Source organism: Leptonotus elevatus, chromosome 2, assembly GCF_054856555.1.
Source record: "Leptonotus elevatus isolate MCC_2025b chromosome 2, RoL_Lele_1.0, whole genome shotgun sequence".
Taxonomy (NCBI): domain Eukaryota; kingdom Metazoa; phylum Chordata; class Actinopteri; order Syngnathiformes; family Syngnathidae; genus Leptonotus; species Leptonotus elevatus.
The window spans coordinates 41,736,289-41,763,053 of record NC_141240.1 but is presented as its reverse complement, the minus strand read 5'-3'; the positions used below and the strand labels follow the sequence as shown (position 1 = coordinate 41,763,053).

The 26,765-nt window shown below is 42.5% G+C and overlaps 1 long non-coding RNA gene across 1 annotated transcript; it reads left to right on the top strand.

Moving 5' to 3' along the window:
- The first annotated feature begins 14,866 nt into the window (after window positions 1-14,866).
- LOC147180073 (uncharacterized) lies at window positions 14,867-25,729 on the top strand. Its single transcript, XR_015094252.1, has 2 exons — window positions 14,867-15,148; window positions 18,646-25,729. It is a non-coding gene; the product is annotated as an uncharacterized LOC147180073 (long non-coding RNA).
- The last annotated feature ends 1,036 nt before the right edge of the window (window positions 25,730-26,765 follow it).

Sequence of the window (26,765 nt, the reverse complement as noted above, 5' to 3'; positions counted from 1 at the left end):
GAACTTCCGTTTTGAGGCTCTTAAGGCTCCCTGCAGATTCTTAACTGTGGTCCCCTTACATTTGTTGGCCCTGCTGTTGATGCCAAAAGCCAACACAATTTTTTCCACCACCACATCCTCCGGTGCTACTGTTCTTTCCATCAGGCCCTGACCATGTCTGAAATGGCTGCCCGGGTAACACTCCACCTGCACGTCATCATTATAGTAAGGTGGGATCCTGGCCAAATTGGAATCCCCAATTATTAGGCACTTCCTCCTAACATTCAGATTCCGGTCCGTCATCTTTCTTTGTGTGTTCTGATGACACGACACACAAGGGAAAAAAGGCTTGAGAGAATGGAGCAAGAAAAGAAGAACAAGCAAAATCAAGAGCAGATCCATAATCTTTGAGAAGGAGAGGTTCGAGTCTCGGAGAGGGGTCTGTACGGACCGAGCACTCCGTCGCCGGACCGGGCTGGCGACTCCAACCTCCCACTGACTCCCTCCTATCCTGAGGGAAGAATGGGAAGAAGAGTGAAAGTAGTCCAACATACACATTTTTTTATTATTATTATATACAAAAGTCATCAGGGATACAATGATTTATTTGTGTGAGGCTCACCTTTAGTTGACATTATAAAGAGTCCCATATGTGAAAAAGATGTATCCTCCACCATCGGATTGCGCAATCCTACTCATCTGAATATTAACTTTAATATACCTCCCCCTACCTGTGTGTCAAGGCCAAAGTTTTAACCCGAAGTCGGAAGTTCGTGTGGTTTGTCCACCTTATTACAATCCGCGTAACTCTTCTTGTATTAATGAAACTGCTTAAACCTTTGTTTCTCTAGAAAAAGAGGAGGAGGTGTCAGTGGTGAGCAAAGCCAACGTTTCATGTTGTTGCAAGTGCAACTCCTCTGTTGGTTGGACACTCCATTCACATCCTTTAGTCGAAGGCTACTTTCTTGATTCGGAGTCGGTCTGAAATTAGTCGAAAGGTTTATGATACCATTTCCCCTTTTTTTTAGGGACTTTCTGGTTCCAGGTTTGTTTGGGGTGTGTCTAAAAAAGACCCCCACCAATTCCACATGTGGACACCTGTTTCGAGGGTCCAGTGAATTTTGTCCTGAATCGTTGTCAATGTTTCTTTTCCAAGTCTGTTTATTCCTCTCCGTGAAGCTTGGATATGAAAGTTCATCATTTGGATGCTTGCCAGTTCTTTCTTTGGAAGCTCGTTGGACGCGTTCACTAGCGGAATGTATATTTGTGCCCGAGGGAAAGCTTGCGCTGCTGCTCTAAGCAGTCTCCTTATTTCTTTTTTTACATGAATCGTGTTCGAGTGGTGTCGGTTGTTTATCCCAAAGGAAAGAATGACTTTAATGACCTCATCTGATATCGGTGTGTTATTTTTCAAAATGTTTGTGGCGTTGTCTCGTTTGGCTCCCGGGAAGCAGTCAATTTGGACCCTGCTGTCCTCAACTTTTGGCAAATTTGCCATATTTGAATCTCCCATAACCACTATAGGACGCGTCGGTGTCAAAGTCCAGTTCTTTAATTTATCACCGTCGTGTTCATTGTGGTACAGTTGTTTGAAATTGTATAATTGGAAAAGTCGGCGATCGTTCTTGTTGTGGTATTATCTCATCCACTTCCGTTAGCCAAAGTTCTGTATCCGAATCCACCCAAAGTGGTTCAGGGCAATGAGTTTTTGCCTGCCCCATCTCGGGCGGGGTCCAGCGTTTCCGGTGAAATGTCTGCCCTACGTTTGCGTGGAGATTCCATTGGTGGTGCAATCAATTCTTGTAATTCCGCTATTGTCGTTGTTAACCAGTCCTGTTTCACTCTGCTGAGGTCCCTATTAAGACATCTTTTTGCCACTGTGACCGCTTCTTCCCACCCGTCTCTCGGAAGACCCTTGATTTTTTCTACCGCCTCCGTCATACAGTCCGTGTAGTGTTCCTCTAATGTCTGTACCGTCGCATGAGTCCAATTTATTGCGTTCGCAATTTTTAGATTTGTCGACATCTCGGAGGGGTGCGATGGATAAATGTTTCTTATTAACGCAGCTTCCATGTTCCGGAGTCTATTTGGTACTGGAGCTGTAGCGTTGGTTCGTTCTAAGTGATGCTTTGCCTTAATATATTGCCTGATTCCTCTCGTCATGAGTTGGAAATCATCGTATTCCCGACGCTGCGCCATTTTGAGAGAAATCTTCTGTAATCCAAAATACAAGAGAGTTTCCCGCTTACATTTCTTGAAAAAACTTGATATTTGCATCCATAATAATATCAGTATATTTTAATTACGTAGTGAGACACATACTGCTTGACTGAGTTCGACCGTCCGAAGGCTCTGGCTGGGTTAGGTTTTTGGAAAGGGGTTAACTCCCGGGTATCTCCCGCCTCATCCGCCGACTGGACGCTTATCAAGATGCCAAGGGCAAGGCACTGGCCGGCGCTCGTCATTCCGCAACTCTTATGCTTATGTCGCTCACTCCGATTTAATTAAAAAAAAAAAAAAACTATTAGCTGGTTTATGTTGCGCGCCAGATAAGGTTCAAACAACCCTAACCCTAACCTTAGATCAGAGTAGGGTTTGTACAAGACACGACATTAAACCACACTCCCCACAGGTTATGGTTAAGATTTGGATCATAGTAGGGTTAGGGTTAGGTTTTTGGAAAGCGGTTAACTCCCGGGTATCTCCCGCCTCATCCGCCGACTGGACGCTTATCAAGATGCCAAGGGCAAGGCACTATCTGGTATCTGAGGAAATGTAGTGGTTTCTTTGGACATTTGGGAAGGACTCCTTCCTCCCAAGTGGCCATAAAAATATTGGCATACGCGGGCGCAAATGTCTTGCCCATGGCCGTGCCTTTTATTTGTAAATAAAAATTCTGGTCAAATTCAAAATCATTTCTATTTAAACTCATGTCTAGCAGTTTTATGAGTTCCTTACCCGGGCACCTAGAATCGGGATACTTTTCAAAAATCTTTTTTTTACAGCCGCCAGTCCTGATGGGGTGTCAATATTTGTACATAGACTGTTTATATCAATTATAAATAATATTGCATCATTGGGGATTTCAAATTCTCTAATTCTTTCAATGAAATGACAAATATCCTTTATATAAGAATCATGTTTAGTGGATAATGGATTCAAATAGTGGTCTATGAATTCCGCAATCCGGTAAGTCTCACTTCCGCAGTCCGAGACAATGGGTCTGCCAGGCGGAACTGAAAAGGGGACTGTCCAAGACCCGGGATTTTGATGGATTTTCGGGAATCTCCTCGCTGGTGGTTCTGTGTCTCCTTTCAAATATAGTTTCTGGTGACCATTAATGAATTTCTTTTGATGAAGTGTTTCTAAAATGTCATTCACCGTTGGAATTGTCTGCGGAAAAATAGGTGTCTCCAATTTACGATAATATGTGGTATTATTCAATTGTGTGTAAGCCTCTGTTGTGTATTGTTCTCGGCTGAGAACCACCACTGCACGACCTTTATCTGCTGGCTTTATTACAATTTGAGTATTATGAGATAATTCACGGAGCGCCTTGACCTCCTGTTGTGTCAAGTTCAGTTTTTCCTGCCCTGGTCTAAAGTATCGATCAAAGCGTTCTTGATCTCGCTCAATTAGTGTTTTAATCGAATTTGGTAGTGAACTCCAAGTCGGCGTCCATGTCGATGAAAGTTTAAAGGGTAAAATTGGATCCCTTCCTGTCGATTTAAAGTGAGAAGCCAACATTAATTTGCGGTGATAATTTTGTACATCAAATTCTGTTTGCATTTTTTGGTTAGCCAATAAATTAAGAGTGGGAATGAAATTGAGTCCTCTGGTGAGGAGACTCAATTGGTGCATTGATAGTTCTATGTTCCTGGCTAAAACAACGACATTGTCAAACCCTGGAACCGTTGAAGACTTGGACCCTTCTGCTCTAAGAGTAAGGGGTCTCACAAGTTTAAAGTAGACATCCAGTGATTGAAAATGTCAGAAGCCGTTTCTTTGGTCCAGTGGAGATGGTCTTTTTCCGTAGTGAATCTGGAGTGATGTATTGCCGAAATAAATCTGGTATTGGCCGTGATATATGCATTCAAGTCGCGCAGACGAGTTTGTACTCTCCCGGCCAATTGGTGAGAGAAATTCAGTTGGGGAATCCAAACTTTGGCTGAGGGGAATTGTTCCTTTGCCATCCGAAGTGCTATCTGGATTTGTTTCATGGTTGTCTCTCTGACCTTTTGATCTCTACAATTAATACCAAATGACAGCACCAAGTTTTTGACTAATGTCAGGTGTTTTGTTTCTGACAATATGGCTGCCGCATGGCGAAAGGTTCCTCCAGGGTAGGACTCTATTTGCACGTTTGGGTTGAGAAAAGGTGGCATTCTCGACAAATTAGAATCCCCTATAATAATGTTTTCCCTTAAAGTAGTCAAATGCCAATCAAGCATTTTGTTCCTCACATTAAGGTTTTTCCGGACCTTGAACGGACCCGAATGTGGTGAGTCAGCATCCCCCATGGGTGTATTTGGTGCAGACTGAGACTGCACTGTAACAGGCAACTCTGTTTGTCGCAATCTACGTAATGTAGACAAAGGTTCCTGTACAGTGAGTCTAATTGGGGTGATCTCAGGCGAAGGGACCGGTGTGATGGGATTTTCTTGAGCCAGTTCCCACAAAGTTTGCTGCAAAGCGAGATCAGCTGGAGAAAGTGGTGCTAATTCAATGAGAGGGACCTCCTCTACCACCTCCACTTCCTCCGGAAAACCAAGGCTCTCTGGAGAACTATCCCTTTCCAGCACCCAAGGGCTCATCACCCATTTGTCAGTACGAGCACACCTCCCCTCCCTATGAGAGGAAGGGCTCAGTGGAGAGGTGACCTGTTGGCTATTTTGTTTCACCTTTTTGCCTGAACGGGCAGCTCTCTGTTCCTCAGATCTTTGTTCTTGAGGTGAGTTCTGCAACGGGGGGCAAAAAGGAGTAGCCACCTGTCGGGTCTCCTCCTTCGGTCGATATGGCGACCAATCTGAGATTTGATCAGTCATAGTGCCAACTGTTGTGGACAAGGTCTTGTTTGTCTGTGGTTCCATAAATGGAACTTGTTCTTGACCCTGTGGATTGCTGAGTGGGATTTGTATGGCTTGTGGTATGATCGGTGCCGTAGTCAGTGTGGTTTGAATGGGTGTAGGTCTCGTAGTGATTGTGTCTGTAATTTGTTCTGGTCCTTGTGTGTTACTGAGTGGACCCGGTATGGTTTGTGGTGGGACTGAAGCCATGTGCTGTGTAGCTTGACTGGGCGTTGGCTTTGCAGTTTTAGTATTTGGTTCCGGTTGTGTCATTCCTGTAACAATGTTTGTATGAGCTTCTGCGCTTGCTGTTATCAAACCCTGAGCATGATCTACCGCCTCCTGTTCAATGTTTGACAGGTTCCTGCGTGCCCACCTAGTTGCCACCTGAAAGGCTTCCTTCCAATCCGGGACATTGTCCTTGAACATATTCTCCAAAGAGTCATTTAAGACATCTTTGTGGTGTTGCTCCAGGATTGTCAGTGTATTATAACCCCAATTTTTTGCATTACCCCAAATCATGTCCAGAGTGTCAGCTTTTGGAAAAGCTGGCTTGATCATGTTAGACAAGGTTTCCACCATCCGAGCAATCATTCTGGGCTCTGGGGTGTCTGGTTTAGGAGACACCTTCTGCAAGTGGTGCACAGTTTTAATTATTGCATAGATCTCTCGGATCAACTTTGCCATTACAGGACTGGCGGACATCGTTGGAAAAGAGGGGCCAACATTGGGAGAACGGCCAAATTGGGCAACCGACGCATAGGAACGAGGTGGAGGATCGGACCTAACGCTGGTCCAGTTTGGGCGAAAGCGTGGACCCGAGGGAGGCACTGGCCGGTTAGGTTTATGAGCAGGATTCCTCCTTCCGCCGAAGCGGGAGGAGGGAGGAGGGAGGTGCACTGTCCATCCCCCAGCGCTCTCGCCCTCCCTGGTACCAGCGTGGTCGACCGCCACCCCCCTGTTGCCTATTTTGTTGTTGGCGACGTCTGCCATACTGGACAACGGTCCAGTCATCACCATTGTCATACATCATATATTTTTTTGTTGTTTTGTTTTTTTCAATTAATTATATATATTTTTGGTTTTTAATCTATCTATTCTACAAAAACAAAAGAAATAAACAAAAAAGATTTGAAAAAAAGAAAATTGAAAATAAGTGTCAAAAAAAACTAGTGCCCGTCGCGACGTTTCGTCCTTGAGAGGTCTTCCTCAGGCGTGGGCACAATAAAAGAAAAGAAAGGGCTAATGTATAGAAACTAACAAAATGTCACTAATATAAATCAGATGGCTTTTCTAGACTGCGAGGAGCTGTTGTCCTTCCAAGAGTCAGAGCAGGAATGAAGGCACGGGCTTTTATAGCACAATGAGAGGGAGGAGGAGGAGGAGGGAGAGGGAGAGAGAAAAAAACAAAAAAAACGGTCAAGCTGTGTTTCCCAGGATGTTTATTTTCAAATTAACCCCAGGTGTTAATTTTCCAATTAAACCAGAATGTATATTTTAAATTCTAACAGTCAAAATGTGTTTCCCAGAATGTTTATTTTCAAATAAATCAGAGTGTTTAATATCAAATCTAACAGTAAAAATTTGTTTCCCAGGATGTTTATTTTCAAATTAACTAGAATGTTTATTTTCAAATCTAACAGTCAGTCAAACTGTGTTTCCCAAAATGTTTATTTTCAAATAAATCAGAATGTTTATTTTCAAATCTAACAGTCAAACTGTGTTTTCCAGGATGTTTATTTTCAAATAAATCCCGATGTTTATTTTCAAATCTAATAGTCAAACTGTGTTTCCCAGAATGTTTATTTTCAAATAAACCCTTTATGTTTTTATGTGAACTGACTGTGATTACACTTTGTACGTAATCCATTTCTACTCCACAAACATTAGGGTTGGGGTTAGGATGACATCAAGGTTAGGGTTACATCCTACATACTATACATTAGGGCTAGCGCATACAGACACTAGGGTTGAGGTTAGGGTTAGGGTTAGAGTTAGGGTTAGGGCCACATCATACATACTCCATATTAGGGTTAGGGTTAGGATTAGGGTTAGGGTTAGGGCCACATCATACCTACTACATATTAGGGTTAGCGCATACAGACACTAGGGTTGAGGTTAGGGTTAGGGTTAGGGTTAGGGTTAGGGTTAGGGCCACATCATACATACTCCATATTAGGGTTAGGGTTAGGATTAGGGTTAGGGTTAGGGCCACATCATACCTACTACATATTAGGGTTAGCGCATACAGACACTAGGGTTGAGGTTAGGGTTAGGGTTAGGGCCACATCATACATACTCCATATTAGGGTTAGCGCATACAGACACTAGGGTTGAGGTTAGGGTTAGGGTTAGGGTTAGGGCCACATCATACATACTCCATATTAGGGTTAGGGTTAGGATTAGGGTTAGGGTTAGGGCCACATCATACCTACTACATATTAGGGTTAGCGCATACAGACACTAGGGTTGAGGTTAGGGTTAGGGCCACATCATACATACTCCATATTAGGGTTAGGGTTAGGATTAGGGTTAGGGTTAGGGCCACATCATACCTACTACATATTAGGGTTAGCGCATACAGACACTAGGGTTGAGGTTAGGGTTAGGGTTAGGGTTAGGGCCACATCATACATACTCCATATTAGGGTTAGGGTTAGGATTAGGGTTAGGGTTAGGGCCACATCATACCTACTACATATTAGGGTTAGCGCATACAGACACTAGGGTTGAGGTTAGGGTTAGGGTTAGGGCCACATCATACATACTCCATATTAGGGTTAGCGCATACAGACACTAGGGTTGAGGTTAGGGTTAGGGTTAGGGTTAGGGTTAGGGTTAGGGCCACATCATACATACTCCATATTAGGGTTAGGGTTAGGATTAGGGTTAGGGTTAGGGCCACATCATACCTACTACATATTAGGGTTAGCGCATACAGACACTAGGGTTGAGGTTAGGGTTAGGGCCACATCATACCTACTACATATTAGGGTTAGCGCATACAGACACTAGGGTTGAGGTTAGGGTTAGGGCCACATCGTACATACTACATATTAGGGTTAGCGCATACAGACACTAGGGTTGAGGTTAGGGTTAGGGTTAGGGTTAGGGCCACATCATACATACTCCATATTAGGGTTAGGGTTAGGATTAGGGTTAGGGTTAGGGTTAGGGCCACATCATACCTACTACATATTAGGTTTAGCGCATACAGACACTAGGGTTGAGGTTAGGGTTAGGGTTAGGGTTAGGGTTAGGGTTAGGGCCACATCATACATACTCCATATTAGGGTTAGGGTTAGGATTAGGGTTAGGGTTAGGGCCACATCATACCTACTACATATTAGGGTTAGCGCATACAGACACTAGGGTTGAGGTTAGGGTTAGGGCCACATCATACCTACTACATATTAGGGTTAGCGCATACAGACACTAGGGTTGAGGTTAGGGTTAGGGCCACATCGTACATACTACATATTAGGGTTAGCGCATACAGACACTAGGGTTGAGGTTAGGGTTAGGGTTAGGGTTAGGGCCACATCATACATACTCCATATTAGGGTTAGGGTTAGGATTAGGGTTAGGGTTAGGGTTAGGGCCACATCATACCTACTACATATTAGGTTTAGCGCATACAGACACTAGGGTTGAGGTTAGGGTTAGGGTTAGGGTTAGGGTTAGGGTTAGGGCCACATCATACATACTCCATATTAGGGTTAGGGTTAGGATTAGGGTTAGGGTTAGGGCCACATCATACCTACTACATATTAGGGTTAGCGCATACAGACACTAGGGTTGAGGTTAGGGTTAGGGTTAGGGCCACATCATACATACTCCATATTAGGGTTAGCGCATACAGACACTAGGGTTGAGGTTAGGGTTAGGGTTAGGGTTAGGGCCACATCATACATACTCCATATTAGGGTTAGGGTTAGGATTAGGGTTAGGGTTAGGGCCACATCATACCTACTACATATTAGGGTTAGCGCATACAGACACTAGGGTTGAGGTTAGGGTTAGGGCCACATCATACATACTCCATATTAGGGTTAGGGTTAGGATTAGGGTTAGGGTTAGGGCCACATCATACCTACTACATATTAGGGTTAGCGCATACAGACACTAGGGTTGAGGTTAGGGTTAGGGTTAGGGCCACATCATACATACTCCATATTAGGGTTAGGGTTAGGATTAGGGTTAGGGTTAGGGCCACATCATACCTACTACATATTAGGGTTAGCGCATACAGACACTAGGGTTGAGGTTAGGGTTAGGGTTAGGGCCACATCATACATACTCCATATTAGGGTTAGCGCATACAGACACTAGGGTTGAGGTTAGGGTTAGGGTTAGGGTTAGGGTTAGGGCCACATCATACATACTCCATATTAGGGTTAGGGTTAGGATTAGGGTTAGGGTTAGGGCCACATCATACCTACTACATATTAGGGTTAGCGCATACAGACACTAGGGTTGAGGTTAGGGTTAGGGCCACATCGTACATACTACATATTAGGGTTAGCGCATACAGACACTAGGGTTGAGGTTAGGGTTAGGGTTAGGGTTAGGGCCACATCATACATACTCCATATTAGGGTTAGGGTTAGGATTAGGGTTAGGGTTAGGGTTAGGGCCACATCATACCTACTACATATTAGGGTTAGCGCATACAGACACTAGGGTTGAGGTTAGGGTTAGGGTTAGGGCCACATCGTACATACTACCTATTAGGGTTAGCTCATTTAAACCTAACAGACATTAGGGTTGGGGTGACATTAGGATTAGGACTACCACATATATATCATCCATCCTAAACATTATATTTTTCATTTAGACCAGTGGGTTCTCTGGTACTTAAAAGATATATCCATCTACTTTCTGCTTTTCTCCGGTCCCGATCAGTCCAATATTTGTTACTCTCTAGGCCTGCCACCCTAAGGGCCTCCAAACCATGCGCCAAAAAGTGTCTCACTAGGGTTGTGTGGGTCATTTTTTGTTTCCTTATGTTCTAGCGGTGTTGTGTCATTCTTGTGGATATTGACTTCTTCGTTTCTCCAATATATTGCTTATTGCATTTACTGCATACAATCATATAGACACAATTGGTCGCGTTAGAGTCAAATGTTTGTGTAATACGGAAAAATGACCTTATTAGACTGATTACGTGCAAATTTGGGTCTAAAAAAATAGGAAAGTTGTAGCCGTTTCCTCCCTATTTGTCTCAGGGGTTTCAATTTCGCTGTAACTAGAATATCTTGGAGATTTTTATTCCTTTTGTAGGCTGAAATTACTTGATGGGCCTCCTCTATTTGAGTATTTTGTAAAACTTGTTTGAAATTCCTCTTCAAGTAAAAGTTCAATGATGAATTGTTGGAAGAAGATGTAGTAATCAATGGAATCCATTTTTTACTCGGAGGAACCTTTGGGGCTTGGAATCCTCTCAAACAGTTTTTTAGGAAAGAACGACTGTACCCCCTCGACCGAAGCACCTTGAAAAGGGTCAGCACTGCGTCCCAAAAATCCTCATCCTGCGTACAAAAACAACTGGGATTTAATAATGCCTCGAAATGTGTGTTTAGGGTGGAAACTATATTTATGTCAAAGTGCATGTGTATCTGTTGTTTTGAAAAAAACTTTGATATCCAATCTTTTGTTTTCTGTGAATTGTTGTCCTTTGTACGTGTTGTACGTGGTCGTGTCTAAAAAATCAATGCTCTGTTTATTTATTGCAGTTTTAATCTTTATAGAGAGATCATGTGCGTTCAAGATCAGGAAAAACTCATCTAGTTCTTTTGACGAATCCGTCCAAATTCCCCAGATATCATCCAGGTATCTGAGGACATGTAGTGGTTTCTTTGGACATTTGGGAAGGACTCCTTCCTCCCAAGTGGCCATAAAAATATTGGCATACGCGGGCGCAAATGTCTTGCCCATGGCCGTGCCTTTTATTTGTAAATAAAAATTCTGGTCAAATTCAAAATCATTTCTATTTAAACTCATTTCTAGCAGTTTTATGAGTTCCTTATCCGGGCACCTAGAATCGGGATACTTTTCAAAAATCTTTTTTTTACAGCCGCCAGTCCTGATGGGGTGTCAATATTTGTACATAGACTGTTTATATCAATTATAAATAATATTGCATCATTGGGGATTTCAAATTCTCTTAATTCTTTCAATGAAATGACAAATATCCTTTATATAAGAATCAGGTTTAGTGGATAATGGATTCAAATAGTGGTCTATGAATTCCGCAATCCGGTAAGTCTCACTTCCGCAGTCCGAGACAATGGGTCTGCCAGGCGGAACTGAAAAGGGGACTGTCCAAGACTCGGGATTTTGATGGATTTTCGGGAGTATGTAGAATCTCCTCGCTGGTGGTTCTGTGTCTCCTTTCAAATATGGTTTCTGGTGACCATGAATGAATTTCTTTTGATGAAGTGTTTCTAAAATGTCATTCACCGTTGGAATTGTCTGCGGAAAAATAGGTGTCTCCAATTTACGAGAATATGTGGTATTATTCAATTGTGTGTAAGCCTCTGTTGTGTATTGTTCTCGGCTGAGAACCACCACTGCACGACCTTTATCTGCTGGCTTTATTACAATTTGAGTATTATGAGATAATTCACGGAGCGCCTTGACCCCCTGTTGTGTTAAGTTCAGTTTTTCCTGCCCTGGTCTAAAGTATCGATCAAAGCGTTCTTTATCTCGCTCAATTAGTGTTTTAATCGAATCTGGTAGTGAACTCCAAGTCGAATGAATGTTTATTTTCAAATCTAACAGTCAAACTGTGTTTCCCAGGATGTTTATTTTCAAATAAATCCAAATGTTTATTTTCAAATCTAACAGTCAAACTGTGTTTCCCAGGATGTTTATTTTCAAATAAATCCGAATGTTTATTTTCAAATCTAACAGCCAAATTGTGTTTCCCAGAATGTTTATTTTCAAATATCCCAGAATGTTTATTTTCAAATAAACCTTTTATGTGAACTGACTTTGACACTCGGGTTTGGGTTGGGTTTGGTTTATGAGCAGGATTCGTCCTTCCGCCGAAGCGGGAGGAGGGAGGTGCACTGCCCATCCCCCAGCGCTCTCGCCCTCCCTGGTACCAGCGTGGTCGACCGCCACCCCCCTGTTGCCTATTTTGTTCCCCAAAGCGTTGGCGACGTCTGCCATGCTGGACAACGGTCCAGTCATCACCATTGTCATACATCATATTTGTTTAGTTTTTTAAAATTAAATGATTTATTTTGGTTTTTAATCTATCTATTCTACAAAAACACAAGAAAGAACCAAAAAAGGTTTAAAAGAAAGAAAAAGAAAATTGAAAAGAAGTGTAAAAAAAAGGAGTGCCCGTCGCGACGTTTCGACCTTGAGAGGCTAATGTGTAAAAACAAACAAAAATTCAATAATATAAATCGAATGGTTTCTCTAGACTGCGAGGAGCTGTTGTCCTTCCGAGAGTCACAGCAGGAATGAAGGCACGGCCTTTTAAGCCCAATGAGAGAGAGAGAGAGAGAGAGAGAGAGAGAGAGAGAGAGAGAGAGAGAGAGAGAGAGAGAGAGAGAGAGAGAGAGAGAGAGAGAGAGAGAGAGAGAGAGAGAGAGAGAGAGAGAGAGAGAGAGAGAGAGAGAGAGAGAGAGAGAGAGAGAGAGAGAGAGAGAGAGAGAGAGAAAACGGTCAAACTGTGTTTCCCAGGATGTTTATTTTCAAATAAATCCAAATGTTTATTTTCAAATCTAACAGCCAAATTGTGTTTCCCAGGATGTTTATTTTCAAATAAACCTTTTATGTGAACTGACTGTGATTACACTATGTACATAATCAATTCTATATATATTGTATATGTAAATATATGGTTTTATGAATGTCTTATTTATGTATGTATATTTTTTATCAATTGAAATGAAATGTAAATATATATTAAATATGTAGCTAAGAGTCGAGTTATGGAATGTATCGTTGTAATGAATTTGGGAGTCCGTAAGAAAGCAAAGAAAGAAGGAGAGCAACGAAGCCAAAAAGGACACCAAGGAAGGAAAGAAGGAAAGTCAAGCGGGACGTCAAGTGCAAGATAGAAAGTTGAAGGGAAAAGAACCATGGTTTGAGATGTCCTCATGTAACCTCTTATATGAGGATATGTTGTTGTCCTTGTCATGTTTTGGCTTCTGTCGTCCTGCCCTTCCTCGTGTGATCCAATCAGTGCCCTCAGCCAGGTGTGTCTCGCCCCAGGTGTGTCTTGTTGTGTCGTTAGTGTCTGTGTATTTAGTCTGCCGTCTCCCCTCCGTCTGTGTCGGTTGGTTGTCTTTCCTCGTGTCACGCTGCCCGTTTTTGCCTCGTCTCTTTTCCCCACGTTTTGGTTGACCTGGTCGTCATTTGGAAGCTCGCTTTTGTTTGATAGAAATGAATGAATCATCCGGATGAGACTCCGCCTGAAGAAGGACCAACGACCTCCGAAACGTCGCCAACACGGCCCTCATCAGGTATAGTGCACACTTTGTATATGTATATATTGGATATATTTTATATAAACTGTTATGTAAACAAATGTACGTTATTTATGAACGCAGATGTCGGATTAGGGTTGAGATTCGGGTAAACTCGTTTATACTAAAGACGTTAGGGTTAGGATGACATCAGGGTTAGGGTCTCCGCCCATAGCGGACAACAGTCCACCCACCATCCATCATACTTTTTTTTTTTTTTTTATATCTCAGATTCCTTTTTAAGGTAATTGATGTATAATAATGTTTTTAATCTTTCATTTAATAGAAAGGAGTCGCCTTTGTATCCTATGTAATCACTATCTACAAATACATTTTATTGTAGATGTTATGTATAATTGAATTGTAATTTTTTATTTATTCAATAGGAGTGGCCTTTGTTATATATGTAATCACTATCTATTAAAACAATAAAACAAAAACAATTAAAAAAAAAACATAAAAAAAAAAATATTATATAAAAAAAATAGTTGTAATTCCTAATGAGTATAATTAAATGCAAGTGTGCCTTGACAAGGTTTCGGCTGTAAAGAGCCTTCTTCAGGTCGAGCACACGACAATTGTTCAATGAATTGTCTGAGATGTTGCCTCTTGGAAAAGCAAATCCAAACTGAGCTTCCTCTCATAGAAACCGAACCCTCACCCTTTATATACTGCAAATAAGTCGTCCTAACTGTGCGCCTTTTTCGTTCAAATTATGAGGGAAAGCGTCCTATTTATTGTCTATGTAATACTTGCATGTAAACCAATATGAAATGTTATTTAAATACCAATGTCACTATTGTATCTCAACAATTGTTTTATTAATGTATTTATGCTTTTTATGGTTTTGTTAATTATTTAGGGGTTAGGGTTAGGTTTATGAGCAGGATTCGTCCTTCCGCCGAAGCGGGAGGAGGGAGGAGGGAGGAGGGAGGAGGGAGGAGGGAGGAGGGAGGTGCACTGTCCATCCCCCAGCGCTCTCGCCCTCCCTGGTACCAGCGTGGTCGACCGCCACCCCCCTGTTGCCTATTCTGTTGTTGGCGACGTCTGCCATACAGGACAACGGTCCAGTCATCACCATTGTCATACATCATATTTGTTTAGTTTAAAAAAAATATATATATTCATTTAGGTTTTTAATATATCTATTCTACAGAAACAAAAAAGGTGTCATGTTTTGTGTTCTGTTTTTCCTTGTGCGTCTCCCTTGGTCTTGTTAAGTGTAATCCCGCCCTTCCTCGTGTCAACCAATCAGTGCCCTCAGCCACTTGTGTCTCGCCCAGGGTGTCTTGTGTCATTAGCGTGTGTGTATTTAGTCTGCTGTCTCTCTTCTGTCTGTGTCGGTTCGTTGTCATTTTCCTCCCGTCATGCTACCAGTTTTTGCCTTGTTGTCCAACCCACGTTTTGTTTTCACTTGCCATTTGGAGTTCGCTTTTGTTTTGTAGGAATTAAAGTCCTTTTTTATACATCACCTTTTGCTCGAGATGGGACAATGAAGCCTTGTGAAGCTTTTGAGGCTTTCGGCTGATTGATTTGGAAAAAGAGTCGAAGTTTCAAAGCCCCATAAAATAGATTGTACCGGGGTCAGCTGGAGTCATAGCAGCTATAATCTTCAAAGTGAGTCACCTGATTGATTTATATTATATTCATATTCCAACACCAGTACATTCAGTCTTACATTTGTGTCTGTCTAATGATCATCAGGTACACATGGAAGTGTTGCAATATGTTGACACTGTACCAGGACTATGGTTCAATGTGATGTCCTGTTACTCATTCGATTTTTAGAAACATGATTTGGATATGACGCAAGTGCGCTGTGAAGCCAGATGACAAGTATTTCAACATCAGTCTTTGGGAGATGTGACTGAGGAGAAGCGCTTATAGCAACTCGGTGGAAAATACTTGGGTCAAGCCTGTATCTTCTACACACGATTTAAAAATAATGCATCATTGGAAACTTTAAATGCATCATTGTGGGAGTACTTTTGTTGGAAACATACCGAATAACTAACTTTTCCGGGTGAACATAAAGTGAAGCAAATATCTACATGAGGGAATTGTGCTTGTGCCCAACTTTTTCTATTTTTTTGTTTTACAAAAGGTTTGAATCGGTTACGTCATTTCCGGTATCTCATTTGCGCGCATAAAGCCGCATACGTCATCAGCGCGTGATCACGGAGGTTTGATGGAGGCTTTTGATGCATTGTTTCGAGCGGTCTGTCTCACTCGGCTGACGCGTGCTCCGGAGTCTCAGTGTCAAACGTCCCATCTCTACCTTTTGCCTCCTTGCCCTGCTTCCCTGCGACTGGGCTTGGTAATGTAGCCCGAACAAGCAAGTCCTGCAAATTCTTGTTCCTTCTGAACGCAGATATTACTCTTGATTGCGGCATCCAATCGGTTGGTCCCAAGATCTCTGCAAAGTTCTTATTTATTCTGTTACGGAGAACCTTGGCCACCGAGAAGTACGTTGATATAAATGGGATACGCTTGTCTGGGTTTTTGGTTCGTTTCTCTTGATATGATTTCAGACATTGTCTTAGAAATGACCTTGAATAGCCTCGTTTTTTCAGGGCATTAAATAGAACCGTCACCGTTTCCCCAAAATCTTCCATCCTGGTGCAGATTCGATGGAACCTGAGGATTTGGGACTTCACAATACCTTTGAACGTATGGGCCGGATGGAAGCTCATTTTGTGGACTAGGGCGTGAGTGTCCGTGATCTTAAAATAGACTTTTATATCTAATTGGTGATCAATATTAAATTTTGGTCCCTTGAATACCGTAGTATCTAAAAAATTGATTGAATCTCTCTTTATTTCTGCTTTAATTTGTAGTGATGGGTCGTGTGAATTTAGAATATTTACCAAATTTTGGAACTCCGCCTCCGTCCCGGTCCATATGCCCCATATGTCATCCAAATACCGCAGATAGCCTATCGGTTTTTGGACACATTTGGCCAAAACTTCACATTCCCAATTTGCCATGAAGATATTTGCATAAGATGGGGCGAATTTCTTCCCCATCGCTGTTCCTTTTATTTGGAGGTAATATTTTTCATCAAAAACAAAGTCGTTCCTGGTCAAATTTATTTCTAATAATTTCAATAGATCCGAATCCGGTCGCGTAGGGTCTGGAAACTTCTCAAATATTCTCCTGACGCATTCTATCCCCGCTGAAATCGGGATGTTTGTGTACAAGCTTTCAACATCCACAGAGAAAAAATAAAAATCGGAAGCGACTCGCACCCTTTTCACCATTTCGATAAAATGGTACGTGTCCCTAACAAATGATGGATGCCTCGTTGAGAGCGGGTTCAAGTAGTGGTCCAAGAATTCGGCCGTGGCATACGTGTCACTCCCGCAATCCCAAACTATCGGTCTGCCAGGCGGGACTTCATAAGGAATTGTCCATTTTTCCGGGTCCTTGTGGATTTTTGGAAGTATGTAAAAACGTCGCTCTCTAGGATTTGACTGTCCTATTAAATATTGGCTTTGTTTGGCATTTATAAATGTATTCTTTTTTAAGTTATTGACAATTTCGGCCACCATCGGCATCGTATCCCAATAAATTGGTTTAACCAGTTTTTTATAATATTCGGAATCATTTAATTGTCGTTCAACCTCCATTATGTACTGTTCCCTACTCAGGATGACAATTGCAGAACCTTTGTCAGCTGGTTTTATAACCATGTGCTTAGCTTTCATCAGCTCTCTCAAAGCTTGCACTTCCTCCACTGACAGGTTTAGCTTTTCTGGTGACTTTATATAATGGTTGCCAAATGTTTTTAAGTCCAAATCTATTAATTGGCCAATTTCTAATGGTAAATCGCCTATTGGAGGGATCCATGTGGAAGGTCCGACAAAATGTGGCGGCTCCCTTTTCCCCGAGTCCCTAAAATATGCTGTTAATTTTAATTTCCGATGGTAATTTTGTATATCCAATTGAAATTGAGCCTTCTGGTCCTTAGCAAGTCCCAGCGTGGGTATAAAAGACAGACCTTTGTTCAAGACCGAATGCTGTAGGTTTGTTAACTTGAAGTGTTTGGCCAAAACCACCACATCCTTCGCCACCAAGGATCGAGCATCCCTAGTCACTCGGATGTGTGCTCTTTCTGCCCTTGCCCGGTCATGGCTTAATGGGCGGGTGCGTTTAAAAACGTCATCCAGTGATTAAACATGGCTGTCGCGGTCTCCTCCGTCCAATGGATGTCGTCTGGTTCCACCTCAAATTGGTTAGCAGGCAGTAATGGAATGCACCCCATATTCCTCTCAATGTGTTCATTGATGATTTGGAGATTGTCCTTCTCTGTGGGGAGTAAGTCCAAGAAACGAATTAACGAAAGCCACAGTTCTGCATAGGGGAACTTCCTCTTAGAGGACCGTATCGCCCCTTGCAGGTTCTTAATGGTGGTCTCCCTGGATTTATTCCCCCTACTGTTTATTCCAAACGCCAGCACAATCTTTTCTACCACCAAGCTCTCCGGCGCCAATGTCTTCTCCATGAGCGCTTGCCCATGGCCGGGGGAACCTGGAATGGAACCGTCCACTTTTCGGGACTTTTATGAATTTTGGGGAGGATGTAAAACCGCCGTTCCCTCGGTTCCACCTGCCCCACCAAATATTTTTGCTGCTTCGCATTAATACATTTTTTGTTTTTCAACCGGGTTACAATTTCTGCCACTTTTGGCAAGGTTTCCCAATGAATGGGTTTCTCCAAGTTTTTGTAGTATATCGAATCGTTTAATTGTCTCTCCGCTTCCATGACGTATTGTTCCCGGCCCATGACGACCACCGCCGAACCCTTGTCGGCTGGCTTTATCACAACTTGTCTCATATGTGTCAACTCCCGTAAAGCTTTTACCTCCCCCACCGTCAAATTGCGTTTTTCCAGGACAGGTATCCAATATTGGTCAAATGTTTCACGGTCCAAATCAATCAATTCTTGGATTTCCACAGGTAATTCCCGTACCGGAGGCGCCCAGGTAGAAGGGCCCACCCATGGGAGTGGGTCCTGTCTACCTGAGTCCTTGAAATAGGTGATCAATTTTAATTTCCTATGATCATTTTGTAAATCTAATTCAAACTGTGCTTTTTGTTTTTTCCAATGTCCAGGGAAGGAATGAAAGACAAGCCCTTCTGGATAAAGAAAAATTCTTCGCCAGAACCACCACATCCTGCGCCACCAAGGACCGTTCCTTCATTGCCCCTTCTACATCGCGACTCAATGGGCAGGCGAGTTTAAAACTTCCAACCAATGGGTGAACATGGCTGCTGCCGTCTCCTCCGTCCAATGAACGTCATCATCCACCACCTGAAATTTGGGAGCAGGCAAGAGAGGAATGTAGCCCATATTCCTCTCAATGTGGCAATTCAAATCCTGCAGATTCTCTTTCTCCTCCGCTGGGAGAGTCTCCGAAAAATGAATCAGCGGAATCCAGACCTCTGCATATGGGAACTTCCGTTTTGAGGCTCTTAAGGCTCCCTGCAGATTCTTAACTGTGGTCCCCTTACATTTGTTGGCCCTGCTGTTGATGCCAAAAGCCAACACAATTTTTTCCACCACCACATCCTCCGGTGCTACTGTTCTTTCCATCAGGCCCTGACCATGTCTGAAATGGCTGCCCGGGTAACACTCCACCTGCACGTCATCATTATAGTAAGGTGGGATCCTGGCCAAATTGGAATCCCCAATTATTAGGCACTTCCTCCTAACATTCAGATTCCGGTCCGTCATCTTTCTTTGTGTGTTCTGATGACACGACACACAAGGGAAAAAAGGCTTGAGAGAATGGAGCAAGAAAAGAAGAACAAGCAAAATCAAGAGCAGATCCATAATCTTTGAGAAGGAGAGGTTCGAGTCTCGGAGAGGGGTCTGTACGGACCGAGCACTCCGTCGCCGGACCGGGCTGGCGACTCCAACCTCCCACTGACTCCCTCCTATCCTGAGGGAAGAATGGGAAGAAGAGTGAAAGTAGTCCAACATACACATTTTTTTATTATTATTATATACAAAAGTCATCAGGGATACAATGATTTATTTGTGTGAGGCTCACCTTTAGTTGACATTATAAAGAGTCCCATATGTGAAAAAGATGTATCCTCCACCATCGGATTGCGCAATCCTACTCATCTGAATATTAACTTTAATATACCTCCCCCTACCTGTGTGTCAAGGCCAAAGTTTTAACCCGAAGTCGGAAGTTCGTGTGGTTTGTCCACCTTATTACAATCCGCGTAACTCTTCTTGTATTAATGAAACTGCTTAAACCTTTGTTTCTCTAGAAAAAGAGGAGGAGGTGTCAGTGGTGAGCAAAGCCAACGTTTCATGTTGTTGCAAGTGCAACTCCTCTGTTGGTTGGACACTCCATTCACATCCTTTAGTCGAAGGCTACTTTCTTGATTCGGAGTCGGTCTGAAATTAGTCGAAAGGTTTATGATACCATTTCCCCTTTTTTTTAGGGACTTTCTGGTTCCAGGTTTGTTTGGGGTGTGTCTAAAAAAGACCCCCACCAATTCCACATGTGGACACCTGTTTCGAGGGTCCAGTGAATTTTGTCCTGAATCGTTGTCAATGTTTCTTTTCCAAGTCTGTTTATTCCTCTTCGTGAAGCTTGGATATGAAAGTTCATCATTTGGATGTTTGCCAGTTCTTTCTTTGGAAGCTCGTTGGACGCGTTCACTAGCGGAATGTATATTTCTGCCCGAGGGAAAGCTTGCGCTGCTGCTCTAAGCAGTCTCCTTATTTCTTTTTTTACATGAATCGTGTTCGAGTGGTGTCGGTTGTTTATCCCAAAGGAAAGAATGACTTTAATGACCTCATCTGATATCGGTGTGTTATTTTTCAAAATGTTTGTGGCGTTGTCTCGTTTGGCTCCCGGGAAGCAGTCAATTTGGACCCTGCTGTCCTCAACTTTTGGCAAATTTGCCATATTTGAATCTCCCATAACCACTATAGGACGCGTCGGTGTCAAAGTCCAGTTCTTTAATTTATCACCGTCGTGTTCATTGTGGTACAGTTGTTTGAAATTGTATAATTGGAAAAGTCGGCGATCGTTCTTGTTGTGGTATTATCTCATCCACTTCCGTTAGCCAAAGTTCTGTATCCGAATCCACCCAAAGTGGTTCAGGGCAATGAGTTTTTGCCTGCCCCATCTCGGGGTCCAGCGTTTCCGGTGAAATGTCTGCCCTACGTTTGCGTGGAGATTCCATTGGTGGTGCAATCAATTCTTGTAATTCCGCTATTGTCGTTGTTAACCAGTCCTGTTTCACTCTGCTGAGGTCCCTATTAAGACATCTTTTTGCCACTGTGACCGCTTCTTCCCACCCGTCTCTCGGAAGACCCTTGATTTTTTCTACCGCCTCCGTCATACAGTCCGTGTAGTGTTCCTCTAATGTCTGTACCGTCGCATGAGTCCAATTTATTGCGTTCGCAATTTTTAGATTTGTCGACATCTCGGAGGGGTGCGATGGATAAATGTTTCTTATTAACGCAGCTTCCATGTTCCGGAGTCTATTTGGTACTGGAGCTGTAGCGTTGGTTCGTTCTAAGTGATGCTTTGCCTTAATATATTGCCTGATTCCTCTCGTCATGAGTTGGAAATCATCGTATTCCCGACGCTGCGCCATTTTGAGAGAAATCTTCTGTAATCCAAAATACAAGAGAGTTTCCCGCTTACATTTCTTGAAAAAACTTGATATTTGCATCCATAATAATATCAGTATATTTTAATCACGTAGTGAGACACATACTGCTTGACTGAGTTCGACCGTCCGAAGGCTCTGGCTGGGTTAGGTTTTTGGAAAGGGGTTAACTCCCGGGTATCTCCCGCCTCATCCGCCGACTGGACGCTTATCAAGATGCCAAGGGCAAGGCACTGGCCGGCGCTCGTCATTCCGCAACTCTTATGCTTATGTCGCTCACTCCGATTTAATTTATAAAAAAAAAAAAAAACTATTAGCTGGTTTATGTTGCGCGCCAGATAAGGTTCAAACAACCCTAACCTTAGATCAGAGTAGGGTTTGTACAAGACACGACATTAAACCACACTCCCCACAGGTTATGGTTAAGATTTGGATCATAGTAGGGTTAGGGTTAGGTTTTTGGAAAGCGGTTAACTCCCGGGTATCTCCCGCCTCATCCGCCGACTGGACGCTTATCAAGATGCCAAGGGCAAGGCACTATCTGGTATCTGAGCAAATGTAGTGGTTTCTTTGGACATTTGGGAAGGACTCCTTCCTCCCAAGTGGCCATAAAAATATTGGCATACGCGGGCGCAAATGTCTTGCCCATGGCCGTGCCTTTTATTTGTAAATAAAAATTCTGGTCAAATTCAAAATCATTTCTATTTAAACTCATGTCTAGCAGTTTTATGAGTTCCTTATCCGGGCGCCTAGAATCGGGATACTTTTCAAAAATCTTTTTTTTACAGCCGCCAGTCCTGATGGGGTGTCAATATTTGTACATAGACTGTTTATATCAATTATAAATAATATTGCATCATTGGGGATTTCAAATTCTCTAATTCTTTCAATGAAATGACAAATATCCTTTATATAAGAATCATGTTTAGTGGATAATGGATTCAAATAGTGGTCTATGAATTCCGCAATCCGGTAAGTCTCACTTCCGCAGTCCGAGACAATGGGTCTGCCAGGCGGAACTGAAAAGGGGACTGTCCAAGACCCGGGATTTTGATGGATTTTCGGGAATCTCCTCGCTGGTGGTTCTGTGTCTCCTTTCAAATATGGTTTCTGGTGACCATTAATGAATTTCTTTTGATGAAGTGTTTCTAAAATGTCATTCACCGTTGGAATTGTCTGCGGAAAAATAGGTGTCTCCAATTTACGATAATATGTGGTATTATTCAATTGTGTGTAAGCCTCTGTTGTGTATTGTTCTCGGCTGAGAACCACCACTGCACGACCTTTATCTGCTGGCTTTATTACAATTTGAGTATTATGAGATAATTCACGGAGCGCCTTGACCTCCTGTTGTGTCAAGTTCAGTTTTTCCTGCCCTGGTCTAAAGTATCGATCAAAGCGTTCTTGATCTCGCTCAATTAGTGTTTTAATCGAATCTGGTAGTGAACTCCAAGTCGGCGTCCATGTCGATGAAAGTTTAAAGGGTAAAATTTTATCCCTTCCTGTCGATTTAAAGTGAGAAGCCAACATTAATTTGCGGTGATAATTTTGTACATCAAATTCTGTTTGCATTTTTTGGTTAGCCAATAAATTAAGAGTGGGAATGAAATTGAGTCCTCTGGTGAGGAGACTCAATTGGTGCATTGATAGTTCTATGTTCCTGGCTAAAACAACGACATTGTCAAACCCTGGAACCGTTGAAGACTTGGACCCTTCTGCTCTAAGAGTAAGGGGTCTCACAAGTTTAAAGTAGACATCCAGTGATTGAAAATGTCAGAAGCCGTTTCTTTGGTCCAGTGGAGATGGTCTTTTTCCGTAGTGAATCTGGAGTGATGTATTGCCGAAATAAATCTGGTATTGGCCGTGATATATGCATTCAAGTCGCGCAGACGAGTTTGTACTCTCCCGGCCAATTGGTGAGAGAAATTCAGTTGGGGAATCCAAACTTTGGCTGAGGGGAATTGTTCCTTTGCCATCCGAAGTACTATCTGGATTTGTTTCATGGTTGTCTCTCTGACCTTTTGATCTCTACAATTAATACCAAATGACAGCACCAAGTTTTTGACTAATGTCAGGTGTTTTGTTTCTGACAATATGGCTGCCGCATGGCGAAAGGTTCCTCCAGGGTAGGACTCTATTTGCACGTTTGGGTTGAGAAAAGGTGGCATTCTCGACAAATTAGAATCCCCTATAATAATGTTTTCCCTTAAAGTAGTCAAATGCCAATCAAGCATTTTGTTCCTCACATTAAGGTTTTTCCGGACCTTGAACGGACCCGAATGTGGTGAGTCAGCATCCCCCATGGGTGTATTTGGTGCAGACTGAGACTGCACTGTAACAGGCAACTCTGTTTGTCGCAATCTACGTAATGTAGACAAAGGTTCCTGTACAGTGAGTCTAATTGGGGTGATCTCAGGCGAAGGGACCGGTGTGATGGGATTTTCTTGAGCCAGTTCCCACAAAGTTTGCTGCAAAGCGAGATCAGCTGGAGAAAGTGGTGCTAATTCAATGAGAGGGACCTCCTCTACCACCTCCACTTCCTCCGGAAAACCAAGGCTCTCTGGAGAACTATCCCTTTCCAGCACCCAAGGGCTCATCACCCATTTGTCAGTACGAGCACACCTCCCCTCCCTATGAGAGGAAGGGCTCAGTGGAGAGGTGACCTGTTGGCTATTTTGTTTCACCTTTTTGCCTGAACGGGCAGCTCTCTGTTCCTCAGATCTTTGTTCTTGAGGTGAGTTCTGCAACGGGGGGCAAAAAGGAGTAGCCACCTGTCGGGTCTCCTCCTTCGGTCGATATGGCGACCAATCTGAGATTTGATCAGTCATAGTGCCAACTGTTGTGGACAAGGTCTTGTTTGTCTGTGGTTCCATAAATGGAACTTGTTCTTGACCCTGTGGATTGCTGAGTGGGATTTGTATGGCTTGTGGTATGATCGGTGCCGTAGTCAGTGTGGTTTGAATGGGTGTAGGTCTCGTAGTGATTGTGTCTGTAATTTGTTCTGGTCCTTGTGTGTTACTGAGTGGACCCGGTATGGTTTGTGGTGGGACTGAAGCCATGTGCTGTGTAGCTTGACTTGGCGTTGGCTTTGCAGTTTTAGTATTTGGTTCCGGTTGTGTCATTCCTGTAACAATGTTTGTATGAGCTTCTGCGCTTGCTGTTATCAAACCCTGAGCATGATCTACCGCCTCCTGTTCAATGTTTGACAGGTTCCTGCGTGCCCACCTAGTTGCCACCTGAAAGGCTTCCTTCCAATCCGGGACATTGTCCTTGAACATATTCTCCAAAGAGTCATTTAAGACATCTTTGTGGTGTTGCTCCAGGATTGTCAGTGTATTATAACCCCAATTTTTTGCATTACCCCAAATCATGTCCAGAGTGTCAGCTTTTGGAAAAGCTGGCTTGATCATGTTAGACAAGGTTTCCACCATCCGAGCAATCATTCTGGGCTCTGGGGTGTCTGGTTTAGGAGACACCTTCTGCAAGTGGTGCACAGTTTTAATTATTGCATAGATCTCTCGGATCAACTTTGCCATTACAGGACTGGCGGACATCGTTGGAAAAGAGGGGCCAACATTGGGAGAACGGCCAAATTGGGCAACCGACGCATAGGAACGAGGTGGAGGATCGGACCTAACGCTGGTCCAGTTTGGGCGAAAGCGTGGACCCGAGGGAGGCACTGGCCGGTTAGGTTTATGAGCAGGATTCCTCCTTCCGCCGAAGCGGGAGGAGGGAGGTGCACTGTCCATCCCCCAGCGCTCTCGCCCTCCCTGGTACCAGCGTGGTCGACCGCCACCCCCCTGTTGCCTATTTTGTTGTTGGCGACGTCTGCCATACTGGACAACGGTCCAGTCATCACCATTGTCATACATCATATATTTTTTTGTTGTTTTGTTTTTTTCAATTAATTATATATATTTTTGGTTTTTAATCTATCCTATTCTACAAAAACAAAATAAATAAACAAAAAAGATTTGAAAAAAGAAAATTGAAAATAAGTGTCAAAAAAAACTAGTGCCCGTCGCGACGTTTCGACCTTGAGAGGTCTTCCTCAGGCGTGGGCACAATAAAAGAAAAGAAAGGGCTAATGTGTAGAAACTAACAAAATGTCACTAATATAAATCAGATGGCTTTTCTAGACTGCGAGGAGCTGTTGTCCTTCCAAGAGTCAGAGCAGGAATGAAGGCACGGGCTTTTATAGCACAATGAGAGTGAGGAGGAGGAGGGAGAGGGAGAGAGAAAAAAACAAAAAAAACGGTCAAACTGTGTTTCCCAGGATGTTTATTTTCAAATTAACCCCAGGTGTTCATTTTCCAATTAAACCAGAATGTATATTTTAAAATCTAACAGTCAAAATGTGTTTCCCAGAATGTTTATTTTGAAATAAATCAGTGTTTAATATCAAATCTAACAGTAAAAATGTGTTTCCCAGGATGTTTATTTTCAAATTAACTAGAATGTTTATTTTCAAATCTAACAGTCAGTCAAACTGTGTTTCCCAAAATGTTTATTTTCAAATAAATCAGAATGTTTATTTTCAAATCTAACAGTCAAACTGTGTTTTCCAGGATGTTTATTTTCAAATAAATCCCGATGTTTATTTTCAAATCTAATAGTCAAACTGTGTTTCCCAGAATGTTTATTTTCAAATAAACCCTTTATGTTTTTATGTGAACTGACTGTGATTACACTTTGTACGTAATCCATTTCTACTCCACAAACATTAGGGTTGGGGTTAGGATGACATCAAGGTTAGGGTTACATCCTACATACTATACATTAGGGTTAGTGCCTTCTTTTATACAGACACTAGGGTTGAGATTAGGGTTAGGGTTAGGGCCACATCATACCTACTACATATTAGGGTTAGCGCATACAGACACGAGGGTTGAGGTTAGGGTTCGAAGAGGCAACATCTCAGACAATTCATTGAACAATTGTCGTGTGCTCGACCTGAAGAAGGCTCTTTACAGCCGAAACCTTGTCAAGGCACACTTGCATTTAATTATACTCATTAGGAATTACAACTCATTTTTTGATTGTTTTTGTTTTATTGTTTTATATTAATAGGTCGTGATTACATATATAACAAAGGCCACTCCTATTGAATAAATAAAAAATGGTTAGGAATGAGGGATTGAGCCCTTCCTGGACCAGGATAGGGGAATTGATCCCCCCTCCTGGAGCGAAAGGGAATCGCACGGTCCTTCCGTCCTTGGAACCTCCCGTCGTCACGTTCCTTCCACTGATGTGTGGGCTGGCGTCTCCGCCCATTGCGGACAACAGTCCACCCACCATCCATCATACTTTTTTTTTTTTTTTATATCTCTGATTCCTTTTTAAGGTAATTGATGTATAATAATGTTTTTAATCTTTCATTTAATAGAAAGGAGTCGCCTTTGTATCCTATGTAATCACTATCTACAAATACATTTTATTGTAGATGTTCTGTATAATTGAATTGTAATTTTTTATTTATTCAATAGGAGTGGCCTTTGTTATATATGTAATCACTATCTATTAAAACAATAAAACTAAAACAATTTAAAAAAAACATAAAAAAAAAATAGTTGTAATTCCTAATGAGTATA